General features: G+C 40.2%; 1 protein-coding gene across 1 annotated transcript in view; it reads left to right on the top strand.

The window, feature by feature from the left end:
* LOC149205435 (SNF2 domain-containing protein / helicase domain-containing protein / HNH endonuclease domain-containing protein) overlaps positions 1-17765 on the top strand; it is a 460346-nt gene that overhangs the window by 376290 nt on the left and 66291 nt on the right. The window lies entirely within an intron of this gene.

The following is a 17765-nucleotide window of genomic DNA, read 5'->3' on the forward strand; positions in this document are numbered from 1 at the left end:
AGAGGTGAAAGAAGAAGAAAAGAAGCAAAAGAAGGAAGATCCATCAGATCTCTACTATGACTAAGACAAATTATTTACTTCAAGTCTTCTTTAAAGGTTTTGAGTATAGGATAGGAGCATGTAGGAATAAAGTAAAATTGCATGACTAGAAACATCTTCTAGAATCTAGAAGCATGAAGTACATAGAGTTCTAGATACTCATGAAGATGTAGCATTTATAATGAGAATAAAATGCATGGGTAGAAATATCTTCTAGAATATAGGAGCATGGTAGATATAGCTCAAGATATTCATATAGAAGGAGCATACCTAGTATAGGACCTCATCCATGATAAAAGAAGATTGATCATGATTAAGAATCTTAGAAGACCTCCATCATCAAAAGAAAAGAAACATTTGCAAGGCAAGGGTCTTTAAGATCCTATAATGGAATCTTCAAAAGAAGGTTCATGAACCAAAGAAGATGTCTCATCGGGAATCCCATTCATGGGATTCAAGAAAAGGATGATATGCAGGCAAGCTAAGATGAAGCAAGAAGGGCCACACCAAGGACAACCAAATGAAGCTAAGATGATCAAAGGAGAATCAAGATGAGGTATGTATGCATCAAAGTTTAGTCATGTTATCATTTGTATATTATTGAGTCATGGGAATAGTTCTATAACATGATCAAGTATGAAAGAATCTCTTGCGGGTGCATGAGGAGAAGATTAGAGCCATCCGGGACTAGCCAATTCCCTAGAATGTGACTAAGTTGAGTGGGTTTGTGGGCATTTTTACATATTACAGGATGTTTGTAAAGGGCTTCTCACAGCTAGCGACAACCCTCACAGATTTAACTAAGAAGGGGGCATTCACATGGACAGATAGGGCATAAGCAACATTTGAGCACCTCAAGGAGGTGATGAGCAGTTGTTCGGTGTTGGCTTTGCTTGATTTTACACAACCATTCACCTTGGAGTGTGATGCATCAGGTGAGGGCATTGGTGCAATGTTGTCATAGGGAGGCCACCCGATAGCTTTTGAGAGTCGGAAGCTCCTTAGTCATGAGAGGTTGTATTCTATCTATGACAAGGAGATGTTGGCCATTATGCATGCATTGGCCAAATTTCGACAGTACTTGGTGGGCAACAGGTTTAGAGTGAAGACTGATCATAATAGTCTTCGCCACTTTTTGGAGTAGAAGGGCCTCAATGAGAGGCAACAGAAGTGGGTTAGCAGGATTCAAGCCTACGACTTTGACATAGAGTATGTCAAGGGAAAGTGGAACATAGTGGCAGATGCCCTATCCAGGAGGCCCTCGACACTTTCACTCATGAGCATTTGCCATGATTGGAAGGCACAACTTTTAGTGGAGTACTCCAAGGATGAGAGTTGTGTGAGATCTTGGATGGTACTCATGGGGATGAGCACTATCGGGTGATGGATGATGTCATTTACTAAAAGGGGCGCATATATCTGGTACCTAGTTCACAGTTGAGGGGGAAGATTCTCCATGCAGCACATGATTCGCCACTATTACGACATTAGGGGTTCCTGAAGACTTATCGGTCAGTTTCACTTGGAGGGGCCTCAAGGGGGATGTGTTGAGGCATGTGCAGGAGTGTGAGGCCTGCCAGAGGAACAAGGGGGAGTTGACTCATCTCGTTGGGTTACTGCAACCGCTTCCCATTCCTGAGGGGAAGTGGGAGAGCATCTCGATGGACTTCATCACAGGACTCCCTATGGTGCAGGGTCGTGATTGTATATATGTGGTGGTGGACCGGTTGATGAAGTATGCCCACTTCTTTGCTATCGCCATGAGGTACACTATTTCACAAGTTGCAAAGTTATTCTTAAGGGAGAATTTTAGGTTGGATGGTCTCCCTAAGACCATAGTCAGTGATAGGGACAATCGCTTAAGGGGGGTCATTTTAGCAGGAGCTCTTCAGGTTGGTGGGTACAAAGCTCACTCCCAGTACCAGTTACCACCTTTAGACAGACGGGCATACCGAGATAGTTACTAAGTGGCTAAAGGGATATTTGCAGAACTATGTGACAGGGCAACAACGAGCTTGGGTGAGATGGTTGCACCTAGGGGAGTATTGCTACAATACTACCTATCATATGTCTATTGGTATGTCACCTTTACGAGCCTTATATGGACATGATGCTTTATCTTTTGTTGACCTTGTTTTTGGAGATAGTCGAGACCCAAGGGTCAAAGATTGGATACAAGAGAGCCAAAACATCCTTAAGGCTCTCAAAGACAAATTGCAGACATTGCAAAATCAACATAAAATGTATGTAGACAGGCACCGGGTTGGGAGATATTTTGAGGTGGGAGAATTGGTTTTCTTTCATCTCCAACAATACTGACAGTCCACACTGAAGTAGAAGGGCGTCGAGAAGTTACAACCACATTTTTATGGGCCCTATAGGGTGATCAGGAGGATTGGCGAGGTGGAATATGAGCCGGAGCTTCCACCTAGAAGCAAGATACACAATGTCATCCATGTCTCATGCCTCAAGAAGATATTGGAACAAGATGTGACAACAACTACTGAGCTACCTCCGTTGGATGAGGATGGGCATCTTGTTCTTGAGCCTAAGGCTATTTTGGAGACCAGGGAGAGGAGATTGAGGAGTAGATTTATCAGAGAATTTCTGATCAGGTGGAAAAACTTGCCCGATGAGAATGCCACTTTGGAGGGTGAGCAGATACTTAAGCACCCATCACTTTAGTTGCTTGGGGGAAAGCAACATTTTGGTGGGGAGGACTGTGATATTCCCACTTAGCAAATATTGCTAAGTGAAAATCAATTTTGGTCAATTTTGACATTTTTGGTTCTCAACCTATGAAAAGGGTGTTAGGAGGACCCCACTTGCAATTTTTGGCTAAGGAAGGCTCCAACATAGGAGAAGAGAGGAAAATCAAACTCTTAGTGGATGGTGGGGGCCACCCCAAAGGGGAATACACACCCCTTAGAACAATTCACACTTTTGGAGGGAGAAAGTCAAGAGGGGGTCGATGCATGGGACCCACATGGAGAAAAGGAAGCTCAAGGATAAATAGGAGAAGCATGCATCATTTTGGGGCTTTTGAACCTTTGACAAACTAACTTACCTAGCACCCTTGAGCTGTTGAGCCAAGTCTGCAAGTGTTGTTTATCAAACAAGGTTTTCGAGGGGAAATCTCAACTCTGTCTTCAGTAGACGTTGAGTGCCACCCTAGGGGATCCATTCTTGCATTTTGGAGTTGTTACAGAGGTTTTTCTACATGTTAATTCGTGGCATTCTGGAGCAGATTGGATGTAGAGAGGGACCATGCATTTTTGAGTGGATTGAGCTACATAGCAGCATCATTTATGGGAATTTAAGGGTATATTCCCTCGGGGACTAGCAATATTTTTGCAAGGGTTTATCTGGTGGTTGGAGGGGCTACACTATAGGTTGAATTTTCTTCATTTGGGCTAGTGCAAAAGTGACTATACTAGACATGCACAATCATTTGTGAGGGCCACTTGTTGTGAGGGCTCATTCTGGGATTTTGGAGCTAAGTTGGTTTGGGGGCGTAAGGAGAATTTTGGGTGAAGATTACTTAGCATTTTGGAGGACTTGGCCAAAAATATTTCCTGGGGGTTCGAATTACCCAGCTGATTGAGGAACACACTGAATTGGGGTGAATTTTGGAGGTTGGAATCCGGCCCAACCCTTTCTGGGTTTCTCTTGGAGAGGCCAAGGCTAATTTCTCAAAATTTTCTGAGCACTCTAGAGGGGCTAAACGGTTGGAAACACTGAAAGGGGGGGTGAATCGGTATTTCTTTTCAATTGTTCTTTTTACTTGTTAGATCACTTATATTTAGAACACAAAATGAACAATAAGAATAAATGTTGTTATTAATTTATTCTTTGCAATAAATCAAGTATAATATATGTAGGGCTCCAACCCTAGATGAAGACACCAATCTTCAACCTCCCAGGCTCCAACCTGTAATATGCCAAACACCGACTTGGATTTCCAAGGCTCCAACCTTGTCAGTTTTGAGGCACCACCCTATATCCGGTTGAGGCTCAGACTTGGTTTCTTGAGGACTCCGATCGTCTAGGGCTCAAACCCTATCTTCCAAGGCACCAACCTTGTCTTTTCGAGGCTACAACCTCTTGGGCTTGAACCCTTAGCTTTACTTCATCAAAATATATTTGGTTATACTTCATGGCTCCCAATGTCTTCTTCAACGAGCCCTGTCAATCTTCAGCTATCCCTTTACTTTAGTCTCCAGTTCTCGTCATCAATGACAACCTTGTTCTTCACATGAAGGTGTCACCACTGCTCTTCATGTTACCCAAACAAAACTTCTTCAAGGTTACCTCATGATGGCTTCAAAGGATAATGGTCTTCAGCGATCTCCACAAATCTTCAATATGCTGCTTCACAAAGTTCTCCAACTCTGCCCTATTTTGTTCTCAAGAGAAGACTTCAACAAGCTCTATTTGTCCAATCCCAATAAACCAAGACTTCGACCACGACAATTATGACAATTTCGACCACGATAGCTACAACAACTGCGACAACTTCCACTATGGCAGCTGCGACAACTAAGGTCACGACAACTATGACAACTTTGATCATGGTAGCTTCAACCAAGACAACTACGGCAACTACAACCCAGTGTTTTTAAAACCGGAACCGGTGACCGGACCGGTCCACCTAATGAACCGGTTTACCGACCGGAACCGGTCTAACCGGGACTGGTTTGGTCTAAACGAACCGGTTTTTAAAAAATACATTAAATAATTAATTTTTAATGAAACAAAACTATTTTTAAGATGTAAAACCATGATTCCAAGCCAATAGAGACAAAATATGCAAAGTTTGCTCATTTATATACCATGCAAAGGTGAATATATCAAAATGGCACCGAGTGCAATACATATCATCGACAAAATAGCAAAATACATAAGAAATGAGGCTCTAAATGGCCTATAAAGTCCAAAAACAATGCTGCAAGCTATGAGGCCATTGGCCTACTACAAGTCTACAGTGTACACATGATCAATCATCAAGTCCATCACCACTACTAGACACAGGATCATCATCAGGAGCTACATAGACATCATCTGGTTCAGAGTCTGAGGATGCCTCAGCCTGATCTGCAACATCAGTATCAATGCCACCAATGACAATAGAAGTGGACCTAATGGAAGCACGAGTTTGTCGACCTGCACGACTAGTGCCTTCCATTGGTTCCTTGCCTTTCCTTGATGCCGCTACTGATCCTGGTTCTGATGCCACCACATAATCTGCCTCATCCCCCGCTAAAGCCATGTCGATATCAAAATCAGCCTCAAACACAGGATCTTCAGTCTCCTCCACCCATTCTGATGTTGGATCAATATCGTCCAACACAATGGGATCTAGATCAGGTGATTTGCTCATCATTTGGTTCCTCCTCAGTCGAAGGTTGTATTGCACAAAAACAAGATCATTTAACCGTTTTTGTTCCAAACGGTTTCTCTTCTTTGTGTGTATGCACTCAAAAACAGACCAATTGCGCTCACAACCTGAAGCACTGCAAGTTTGACTGAGGACTCTAATTGCAAACCTTTGCAATTGAGGACACTGGCCACCAAATGACTCCCACCAATGTGCTGCAAAGAAAAAGACAATAATTAGTAACTTAGTTTATAATTTGAATTGTAAAGAACGTAAACAATTTTAACTTGAAATGAAAAACAAAATGGAAATTGGAATTGCTTACCTGGTTGGTCCACATCTCTTGCCATCTTTGCCAAGTTTTTGCCAAAAGTACCACTTGCCATATTGAAAATAGTAAGCTGTCTATGTATTTCCAACTGGTCTACATGGTTAGGGACCATGTGCTCCAAGCAATCAATCAATCCAGCTCTGACCTCCCCATCATGCTGATCTCCTAGCCGATTTTTATAGTGATACCTTGGGTTCAAAAAATACCCGGCTGCATGTATAGGACGATGGATTTGATTGTTCCATCTGTTATCAATGATCTCCCATATACGGCCATATTTAGCTAACCTGTCCTTGTAAGCTGCCCGTATCTGCTCCTTTGCCTGATCCATAGCTTCATAAATGTAGCCCATGGCCAATCTTTCCCCATCCACCAACCTTAGCACCTTAACAAGGGGCTCGGTAATTTTCACAAGCTCTACAGACCTTTTCCAAAAATAAGTGTCTAACGCTTTCTTTTTGGTGTCTTTTCCATCTGGTCTACGAGCCCACCGAGATTCAGACCATTCTTCAGAGGAAAACATTTTCTGCAAGTTTTTATGTTGACCATTGAGACATTGCAACGTGAGGAAGTGAGTTGCAAATCTCGTAATTGCAGGCCTAACAAGCTCTTTGCCTCCAGTGTGTTTCCTCATTAGGCTCAATACCCATGAGTGGTTGTAAATGTATTTTGTAATGCACTTGGCATGCTCTACAGTGTTTTTTACCCACTCCACCTTGCCTATATCCTCAAGCATGAGGTCTATGCAATGTGCAGCACATGGAGTCCAAAATATGGTCTTATATTTGGCCTCAAGCATCTTTCCAGCAAGAACATAGTTTGAGGCATTATCAGTGATGACCTGCACAACATGCTGCTCCCCAACTTCCTGAATAATGTTATCCAAAAGCTCAAATAGAAGGCTTGCATCCTTTACCCTATCAGATGCATCAACTGATTTCAAAAACATGGTTCCTTGAGGGCAAGAAACAAGGAAATTAATGATAGTGCGGTTCTTTCCATCGGTCCATCCATCTGACATAATGGAACAACCTGTTTTGAGCCATGACTCTTTAAACTCAACCAAATACTCATCAATGGAAGATATCTCTTTTTGCAAAAGAGCTCCCCTCAAGTCATGCATACTAGGGCCTTTGAAGCCCTTTCCTGCAGCTATAACAGAGTCCCACATAGCTTGGTAATAAGGTGAGCGAGCAGCATTAAATGGGATATCTGAATCATACCACCATCTAGCAATGTATTGGTGAGAAGTTTCTTTGCATTGTTTTTTCCAATGTTGATCCAAAGTGGGTTGAGAACTTGGCTGGGAGGAAGTGGGATTAGATTTAGAAGAGGCAATGTTGGCAGAAGATGAGAAATAACTTTGGATGTTTGCTCTCTTTGTTCCTTTTGATGGTTGGCCAACTCCAACAGAAGGATGAACATAGTGAAAGGGGTCATTGGTGGAAGGGATAGAAGTGGAGTCTTGAATCTCATAATCATCATACCCACTCTCTTTCATAAGATTCATGGCTTTTATTAATTCCCTCTTCCTTGCAATTTCATCTTGGATGGCCTTCTCCCTAGCCTTATCCTCATAAAAGTTTTCAAGCTTGGCAATGTATTATGCCCTAATAGGACCTAACAGTTCTTTTGGTGCATCACATGGCTTTACTTGGCCTCTTACCCCAGCCAAGTGTTGTTTCAACCTAAGAATACCCCCACCTCCAATAGATTTATGGCATAATTTGCATATCATTTTTCCATCAATTACATCACAATGAACCCATGCACTGTCCTTTCCTTTTGGAGCCATGTTTGCTTGAAATAATAACAATTTGCAAAGAAATCTGCCATTTAAAAAAAATTGCAGCTAAGCAAAATGGAAAACCAAAGATAAATGTAGAAAAACAAATGCACATGCAAGGCTCAAGCTACAAAATTTGATAGCATAGAGCTAGAGAGTTTATAGCATACATGATAGATCATAGAAGTGAGAAGTTTATAAGTATAACACATTAAAAAAAAATTCATGGACAACAGACTCAAATGAGGAATTATCAAGTGCAAATCCTTACCTGGAAATGCAAACTAGCTCCCTTAGCCTCCTCTTGAAGATGGCAACTCCACTGACAACTACACACTATCTCCAAAATAGCTCCAACTCCAACTCCAAGATGACTACTTCAGCAAAAACTCCACACTCTCCAAGCTCACAAACAAACTCACAAACACTCACAAACACTCCAAATCAGTTGTGTGAGACAAATGAGAGTGAGAGGGGTCTCTTATAGCAAGTGTGAGGGTGTTTTTGGAGGGAAAATACCTTTCCCTCCCCCCCAAAACCCCTAAACCACCCCTAAACCACAAAACCGCTGCACTTTTTTCATTAATCGGCGGGCTGTCCCGGCCGGTTCCGCCCTAAACCGGCCGGTTTTGACTGGTTAGGGCCAGATTTTGGGCACATGAGGTATGAAACCGGGTTTTTTAGGCCGGTTTGGACCGGCCAGGCCTCCAACCGGCCGGTTAGACCGGTTACCGGTTTTTGTGGCCAGTTTTTAAAACTATGCTACAACCATGGCAACTATGGCAGCTGCGACCACGACAACTACGACGACTTTGACCATGGAAACTACGGCAGCTTCGACCACAACAACTACGAAAACATTGACCACGACAACTATGACAACTTCGACCACCACTTCCTTAAAAAGTTGCCCAAACTATAAACTTCAATGTCCTCCTCGACCTCTTATTTGCTCCTGTAATTCTTGTCCAAATTTTGTGCTCAATCTCAGAAAAGATCATCAAAATCTGATGGCTAGAATGAGGAGACGGACTTATATTTATACTGGTTTTGCATTAAGGTGAGGAGACACGTCACTTGAATGAGAGGCCAAGTTGCATGAGTTGGCTCATGTCAGCTTGCATTAAAATATATATTTCTCAACTTAAAAATTCATTTTCTCAACAACCACTGGGAGTTTCGGGGCAAGTAAGGGCTCATTAGAAAGAGGAAAAAATCCTCTTTAAGATGGTCTAGGTCCCATTGAGAAAAGATGCCTCTAAGGTGGCAAAAATAATTTTTCTTTGTGACTGTCCTTAAATTTTATGCATAAAAAGTTTGGGACAACATGAGGAATGTTTGGGACAGTATGGCTTCTCCATTGTTTGGCTTCTTCATCATCATAAGATCATGTAGGACATCCATGTCATCATGATAGTATCCAACAATGAGTGTATCATCCCATGTCATCATATAATGGTGCAGTGATATGTCATAGGCAACATCATTAGGAAAGTTCCAAGGTATTCTTCCAACCATCAAATGAGATCTTCCACGTCATCATCTAGTCTTCCAACCATGTTATCAAGACCTCACAAGTGCCATCATCAAGTGTGGTCATTCAATGTGTAGTCTTCCATATGTCATCAATGGTTAAGGTCTAGATCATCAAATAAGTCATGTGATTGGCATTTGTTACTTGGAACTTCTTAAGACTTCTTCATTAGTGGCTTGACATATTAATTGACGACATCCTTGTGAAATGAGAGTCATGACATCATCATTTGGAACCAAGCATCTCAAGAATATTTTCCATCTTGGCCAATGCCATATTGACATCAATGACAAACTTGATTAACAATCTCCCCCTTTGTCATTGATGGCAATATTCTTGCCCTTCCAACATTTTCTCCCCCTTTGACATCAATGGAAAACGGGGTGCGCAAGTACTCCCCTTGTAAAGTTGCTTCTTTTCATCATATTTTCTTCATCAATAGTAGTTCTTCATAGGTATGTTACTCCCCCTATCATGGTGCTCTTTCATCTGGCATTATGGTCCAAGTTGCATTTCTTCATGGATGAACGAACTCCCCCTATCTGCATAAACTCCTCTCCCTCAAGAAAGATTACTTGCTTAGTGATAAAAAAGAAGAGATCCTCAACAATAGTCCATCAGATGAGAAAGGGATCATATTCTTCAATGGAGTTTCTCCCACAAGAAGATCTATCAGAGGATGATTGTCCATGTATGACTCATCAATGATTTCATAGGGCCCATTTAGGGATAGCTTCTCCAGGAATGCTCAAGAATCACAAAGTCCCCCTAACTGTATGCATGCTCTCCTTTTTGGCAGAGTCTCACCATCAAATATTTCGAATATGAAGGATGACTTCATGAAATCAACAACATGTATTGTTGGCTGGAGTGATCAAGAGACTTCTAGATCCAATTTGCTTCCTTCTCCATACTTGTGTAACTTTCTTCTCTGGCTTGGTGATATGCCCTACAATCTTTTGCCATGTGCCCAAAGTTTGTACAAGAATAACAATAACCAAGAAATATACTTTGATACCTGGGAGATGAAGATTTCCTTGATGTACTGCTGAAGTTTTTTTGCCCTGGGATTCTTTGATGATATTCATTATCTTTTGTATTCTTGACACCATATGCAAGTCTCCTTGGAATAGTATTTCTTCCATTGTTGCCTTGACCTTTCTCCTTGCCTTTACTGGAATTGGAAGCATCAACATTTCTTCTTGGATTCTGTTGACCACTACCGGTCAACTACCCATGCAGTACACCCCCTTTTCTTGACAGAAAGGGGTAGCACCTGAACGACGTGTCCTTGCCATCCTGCAGTGATCAGCAGCTTGATCAATCTAATTGTAAACCCAGTCTGCATGTATTAATTGTAAATAATCTTAGCAGATATGAGTCGTGTATGTGAATTGCCTAGGTGGACCTAACTTTCTAGTGGTAATCTACGTCCCGGAAGGTTTTTCGTCTCACTGATCTATGGATCGGCAGAGTTTTCCTTCAAACCTGACCCCAAAGCCGGGATGGATTTTGTCATTAGAACTTTAGGAGAATCCTAGTGTGTTGATCTGCTAGATTATAGTTGTGTCGCAGAACTGGGTGTTTTGTGAGGGTCTGTATTAAGTGGGTTTGTCCCCTTGAGATGTAAATTGTAAAAAGTCATCATGAAATGTGTCTTGAGGGTTGAAAATGTTTTAAATCCCCTCGTGAGTCCTAAGTCCTAGGTCCTAGGTGATGTTTCCGAAGGCTTAGTTTGATGATCCATTTAAAAAATGAAATAAAATAATAAAATAAATAAAAATTAAGAAATTTAAAAATTTAAAGAATGAAATAAAATAATAAATAATAAAAAAAAAATTTAAAAATTTAAAAAATGAAATAAATAAAAAAAAAAAAAAAATTTAAAAAATAAAGCAAAAACCCTAACTAATAAAATAATAATATTTTAAGTGAATAAATCGACGGATGAGATCAAGAGATGTCTTGATTCTCATCAACGGTCGAGATCATTTCAGCATGGATCACTCGAACTAGCCATTGGAGGCATTTCCTTTAAGTAGGGTGCTAGGGGTCATTTTCAGATCATTGGATCTGTGAGTCTAAGACTGAAGAAGCTCTCTTGTAAATCTGTTTCTGGTTAATAAAAGAAGACTTTGGGGTCCATATCTTGCTGGTGTTACTCTCTTGAAATGCTGTGAGATTGTTTAAATTTTCTGCATATTTTCTTTTCAGCCATTAATAATAGCTTTTTTGTAGAGTAGTGTGGGCACAGGTATCTTGTCCACTTGCTAGGGTTTGAGTGCTGTTAGGGTTTCTGAAGTAATGGCAGGTATCTCCATTACTGTTTGAGATCTAGCAGCATTTTTGCCCTCTCTATTGACGGTTGTTTTGAGCTGTGCAGAAAGCATTTTCTGAAGGAATATTGTGGGCGTTCGGGGACGTTCTCGGCTGAACCAGCCAACTCCCGCAAGCATTTTTTGCTGAGCCCAGTTGGATTTGATCCTGGGTCTATCATTCGGTTTATTTTTTCTAATTTTACATGAGAGATTTTCTGAAGTTCTTCACAGTGAAAACCTGAAATCTTTATTTCTTTAAAATATTTTTGTGCTTATCGTTAAATCTGGTTGATAAAAGGCCAAATCTGTAAATTAAATTAGTTGTTCCAGGGTTTTAATTTTTTTTTGCTAGGGTTTAGGGTTTTTTTTTTTTTGGGTTTCATTTTATCACATGAAAAATTTCGAAATTATTTTTGGCAAGAAAATCAGATTTCATCTGTGGCTCAGTGCTGTAGCGTGTGGCATTTCCGATTTGCCCAGCGTTTTCCCTTGGTTATATGCGAGTTATCTGGAAGGGTCATCCACAAGCTTCAGGCCTTCACGCCAGGATAATCTTCACATGAAACATTTCATTCATTCAGCAGATGCCAGAAGTCCGTAAGGCAAAACGAGCTAGGGGGAAACCTTGATAAAAACGCATTGAAACATTTCATCGGGCCTGGTAAACGCATTGTGCAGCTGAGCGTTGCAAATCGCCATCAGAAATCGCGGAATTTTAAGAGGACGCAGATATGTTGGTATGCTCGTGAAATTATCAGCTTATCTTCTATGCAAGACCACCGCCGTCTGCCATCGAATCGTCCAGCGCATTCGGTCCAGTTTCTCAGCATTTCGTGCGGGCATTCAGAAGCGTTGTCCGAAACTCCTGTATCCGTCAAGCACCAGGCCTCTCAAAACCCCCGTCGTCAACTGTTCACGCGGAGTCTCACTGATTTCGCATAAGGTGATCCTTGATGTATGCGTGGGTACGTCCAGGTAAGCTATCAAAGCTGCCCAGGTAAAATCGTTTCCATTTTCACGCAGACAGAGCATGAAAATCGAATTTTGTTTTGGGCATATGTGTCGGGTCTTTTGACTGTGTGTTTTTCCTGCATCAGAGGTTATACGTTTTGTTTGAATTAGATTTTAACAGTAGATCCGCCATGATAGATCGTAGTTATTTAGACTCAATTTTAATGTAGTTTAATCGTTAACGTAATTTAGTTTTAGAGTCAAGTTCGTTAAATTAGATTTCATTTTAATTTTGTTCAAAAGAAATGTGTTTGAGTTTTTTATTTCTAATTTTTTTTAGTTTTTTTTTTAGGACTAACGTATATCTTAGATGGTACATTGCATTTAGATTTTAATTTGTTTATTTTAGTTTAGTTAGATTTTAATTAGATTTAAATTTTAGTTTAGGGTTTTATAGTTACGTATTTCATTTTTTTTAGATTTTAAATCTTTTATTTTTTAGGTTTTATTTTGTTAAATATAAAAAATAAAAAAATTGAAAAAAGATTTAAAAACTTTGAAAAAATATTAAAATTTTGTGGAAAATTAGTTTTGCCAGTTTCAGTGGTTTTTCATGTTATATCTTTCATGCTGAGATCTGAATTTTTTCAAGTCGAGATGCGAATATGATATCTAGTTAATGGTTTAGGATTCTCGTGGTAGTTTAAAGCATTTATTTTTTCGAAACTTTCAGTTGCTGGATATCGTTTTGGTTATTCTAAGAGTATTGTGATTGAACTGATCCCTTTTTGATGACAAATGATTGTTGTTCACGATTTACGTTTCTATATCATCTAACAAGTAATCATCTTAACCATAATCTCTTAAGGCACTGGTCTGCTAAATTAAACAAATCCATCTAGTGCTTTTCATATCGTGTCTCGTGTCTCCCAACCAACTGGTCGACAGTTGGTCTCATCATCTCACAGGGACTACCCCCCTTAGCCGCGGGAGACAGGCTTAAACGGAGGGATCGGGGATCAGGGTGACAGCCCCCGGTCTGAGGGTTGTCGTGTCAATCCGCGCGAAAACAGATTCCTCACATCCTTGTTGTTTGAAGCATTATCATTCTTGCTTGAGGATTCACCTGCATAGCCAAGACTTGATTTATCAAGGGGAGACCTTTGATGACTTAGGATGTCATCTAGGGTTTGAGAACTTTTCAAGTTCTTATTTAGCAAGTCAACTTCCTTTTTAAGAAAGACAATTTCTTCCTTCATTTTCTTGCATTCTTCATCCTTCTTTGATAGAATGATCTCCATTTCTTCCTTCATCTTGGTTGCTTCACATGATTGGGCCTTAAGAGAAGTGATTTATGATCTTAACTTGGTGATGTCATCATCCTTTTCTTCTAGTTGGCATATCATGGTGTTTCTCTCCTTTTCTGCTTCATCAACTTGTCCTTCTATGAATGCCAAAGCTTCCATCACCTTCTTAGCTCCTTGTGCTTGTTTCCTTGCTTCTTCTAGTTGAGATCTAAGGGAGGAGACCTCTTCCTTGTATTGACCAATCTCCGTTTCAAGTTTGTTCAAACTCTTGAGTCTTTGTTCAAGGTGGCTTGACAAAGTTTCTTCCCTTTTCTTTGCCTTATCCAATTGATTTGTCATGGATATGACTTCTTCATGATGCTTTCTTTTGTTTTGATGAAATTCCTCTTTAGGTTTGGTGAGATCCTCATATCTTTCTTGTACTTGAAGCTTGAAAAGATCAACTTCCTTCCTTGTCTTGTCGTAGTCACCATCTTGCGCTTTCTTCTTATGTTCCTTATTTTCCTTTTTCAAGTTGTTAATCTCTTCCATGGCAACTATAAGTTTAGTCATGAGATCTTCTTCAAAGTCTTCTTTACTTTCTTCTTCTAGGTCTTCTATGGCCTTGATGTCATCACTTTTATTTTCAACTTTGTTGATGGGTCCTGGATTTCCTTCTTGGTTTCCATCATTTTCTTGACTAGAGGTCATGGTCAATGCTCCTTTTGAGTGAAGGTCATGAAGTTTGTCCCATATATCTTTTGCTGACGAACATTTTTCCAAATTGGCCTTTATAGAATTTGGTAGCCCATTCAAAATTGTCTTCATTGCTCTTGTATTGTACTCCTTGGATTCATCGTCCATCGTGCTATTAGTAATCACTGATTCCCATACTCCAACACCTTGAGCCATTAAGAAATTTCTCATTCTTACCTTCCATACATCAAAGTTTCCATTGAACAATGGAACCTTCCCAATTTGATTGTCTTCAGTTTTCACGATTGAGGAAGAGACATCTTTAGGAGGATTGGAGACTTTCTTCCTTGGCTTTTTTGTTTGTGTTCTAAGGATCAACCTTCAAGCTGTTAGGCTTGTGACAAGGTATTGGCTCTGATACCAATTGTTGGGAATCACAATTGCCGTTGGACCAAAACCCACAGGTGTTAGTCAACGATCGCATTGCCAGAGATAAGGATCCACGAGAGGTAGTTAGTCCATGTCACGAAACACATGAGGAGCGTTGGTTTATCCAATGTCCATCAATATCCCCCCCAACGCCAGTCAGGTGTGTATTGAACTCGGGACCTATGCTCTGATACCACTTGTTGGAAATAATGAGAGGGGGGGTGAATCAATATTTCTTTTCAATTGTTATTTTTACCACTTAGATCACTTATATTTAGAACACAAAATGAACAATAAGAATAAATGCTTTTTTTTTTAATTTCTTCTTTACAATAAATCAAGTATAACATATGTAGGGCTCCAAACCTAGATGAAGACACCGATCTTCAATCTCCCAAGCTCCAACCTATAATATGTCAAGCATCGACTTGGACTTCCAAGGCTCCAACCTTGTCAAATTTGAGGCACCAACCTCAAGGGCTCCAACCCTATATCCGGTTCAGGCTCCGGCCTGGTTTCTTGAGGACTTCGATCCTCTAGGGAACCAACCTTATCTTCCAAGGCACCAACCTTGTCTTTAAGAGGCTCCAACCCTTGGCTTTACTTCATCAAGATATATTTGGTTATACTTCATGGCTCCCAATGTCTTCTTCAACGAGCCCTGTCAATCTTCAACTATCTCTTTACTTTAGTCTCCACGTCTCGTCATCAATGACAACCTTGTTCTTCACATGAAGATGTCACCACTGCTCTTCATGTTACCCAAACAAAACTTCTTCAAGGTCACCTCATGATGGCTTCAATGTATAATGGTCTTCAACGATCTCCATAAATCTTCAATATGCTGCTTCACAAAGTTCTCCTACTCTGCCCTATTCTGTTCTCAAGAGAAGACTTCAACAAGCCCTATTTGTCTAATCCCAAAAAGTTAACACTTCAACCACGTTAACTATGACAACTTCGACCACGATAGCTTCAACCACGACAACTACGACAACTTTGACCACGACAACTTCGACCACAACAACTATGGCAACTTCGACCACGGCAACTACGACAACTTCGACCACAGTAGGTTCAACCATGACAACTACGACAACTGCGACAACTATGACAAGTTCGACCATGGTAGCTTCAACCACGACAACTATGATAGCTTCAACTACGGTAGCTATGACCATGACAACTACGACAACGTTGACCATGACAATTATGACAACATCAACCATGACAACTACGGCAACATCAACCACGACAACTATGGCAACTTCGACCACAACTTCCTTAAAAAGTTTCCCAAACAATAAACTTCAAAGTCCTCGGCCTCTTATTTTCTCCTGTAATTCTTGTCCGAATTTTGTGCTCAATCTCAAAATAGATCACCGAAATCTGATGGCTAGAATGAGGAGATGGACTTATATTTATACTGGTTTTGCGTTAAGGTGAGGAGACACGTCACTTGAATGAGAGGCCAAGTTGCATGAGTCGGCTCATGTCGGGTTGCATTAAAATATATATTTCTCAACTTAAAAGATCATTTTCTTAGCAACCACTGGGAATTTTGGGGCAAGTAAGGGCTCATTATAAAGAGGAAAAAATCCTCTTTAAGATTGTCTAGGTCCCATTGAGAAAAGATGCCTCTAAGGTGGAAAAAATAATATTTCTTTGTGACTGTCCTTAAATTTTATGCATAAAAAGTTTGGGACAACGTGAGGAATGTTTGGGACAGTATGGCTTCTCCATTGTTTGGCTTCTTCATCATCATAAGTTCATTTAGGACATCCATGTCATCATGATAGTATCCAACAATGAGTGTATCATCCCGTGTCATCATATAATGGTGCAGTGATATGTCATAGCCAACATCATTAGGAAAGCTCTGAGGTAGTCTTCCAACCATCAAATGAGATCTTCCACATCATCATCTAGTCTTCCAACCATGTTATCAAGACCTCACAAGTGCCATCATCAAGTGTGGTCATTCATCAAGTGTAGTCGTCCATATGTCATCAAGGGTTAAGTTCTAGATCATCAAATAAGTCACATGATTGGCATTTGGCATTTGGCACTTGGCACTTCTTAAGACTTCTTCATTAGTGGCTTGACATATTAATTGACGGCATCCTTGTCAAACGAGATTCATGACATCATCATCTGGAACTAGGCATCTCAAGAATATTTGCCATCTCAGCCAATGCCACATTGACATCAATGACAACCTTGATTAATAGAAACAACTTCTTTCCAGCCAGCAGTTGCAGATTTCCAGGGCTAGCGCAAAAACAAAAGGAGAAGTGCTTCCTAGCATCCAAGCAACACACTTTCTCACCTGGGGTTTTTCAAGCTTGCTTTAAGAAGCCCAGGTGCACACATTCCATTCAGATTTGTAGTTTCCTCTTATATATAATAAAATGGCTCAGATCTGCGCAGTTTTTGGCTGAATTTGTGGATAACTCATTGCATGTTGGACTTTATGTGTTACATGTAAAAGTTTGCTTTGTTTATCATTGTATTTTCTAGTAGGAATATTACATCACTAGACCATTTATTGATCGAAGTGTTTTTCTTACTTATGTGGTTTCCTTAGAGCCTTGTGTTTGGTCATGGAATTTTCTGCAAGGTTCCATTGCAAGGCTAGTCCCACCCTTAAGGTTCATTCTAACCATTTTCTTGCGATCATTTATGGGCTCATTCCAACCATCTTCTCGTGATCATTTATGGGCTCATTGGGCCGAGAGACTCATTCTACAACCTAGTATGAGGGTGATGTGTAATTTTATCCGTACTCAACGTGGAGATGGCACATGTCCCTCCTAAAATAAAAATAAAATATTCTCTAAATAGAAAAATTAATGTTGGCTATAAAAAAAAAAGGATATGCTATGCATGTTTAGTTAGTTGCCCATATGATGTAATATAAAAGTAATTAGAAGTAAAAAATGTGCGAGTAAGATGTTTAAAGTTTAAACCTTATACTTTTCAAGATATTTCAACACAAGATTTAAATAAACTATTTAA

Source organism: Pinus tabuliformis, chromosome 1_2 (genome assembly GCF_031772625.1).
Source record: "Pinus tabuliformis cultivar Carrire ecotype Pingquan chromosome 1_2, CPIR1, whole genome shotgun sequence".
Classification (NCBI taxonomy): domain Eukaryota; kingdom Viridiplantae; phylum Streptophyta; class Pinopsida; order Pinales; family Pinaceae; genus Pinus; species Pinus tabuliformis.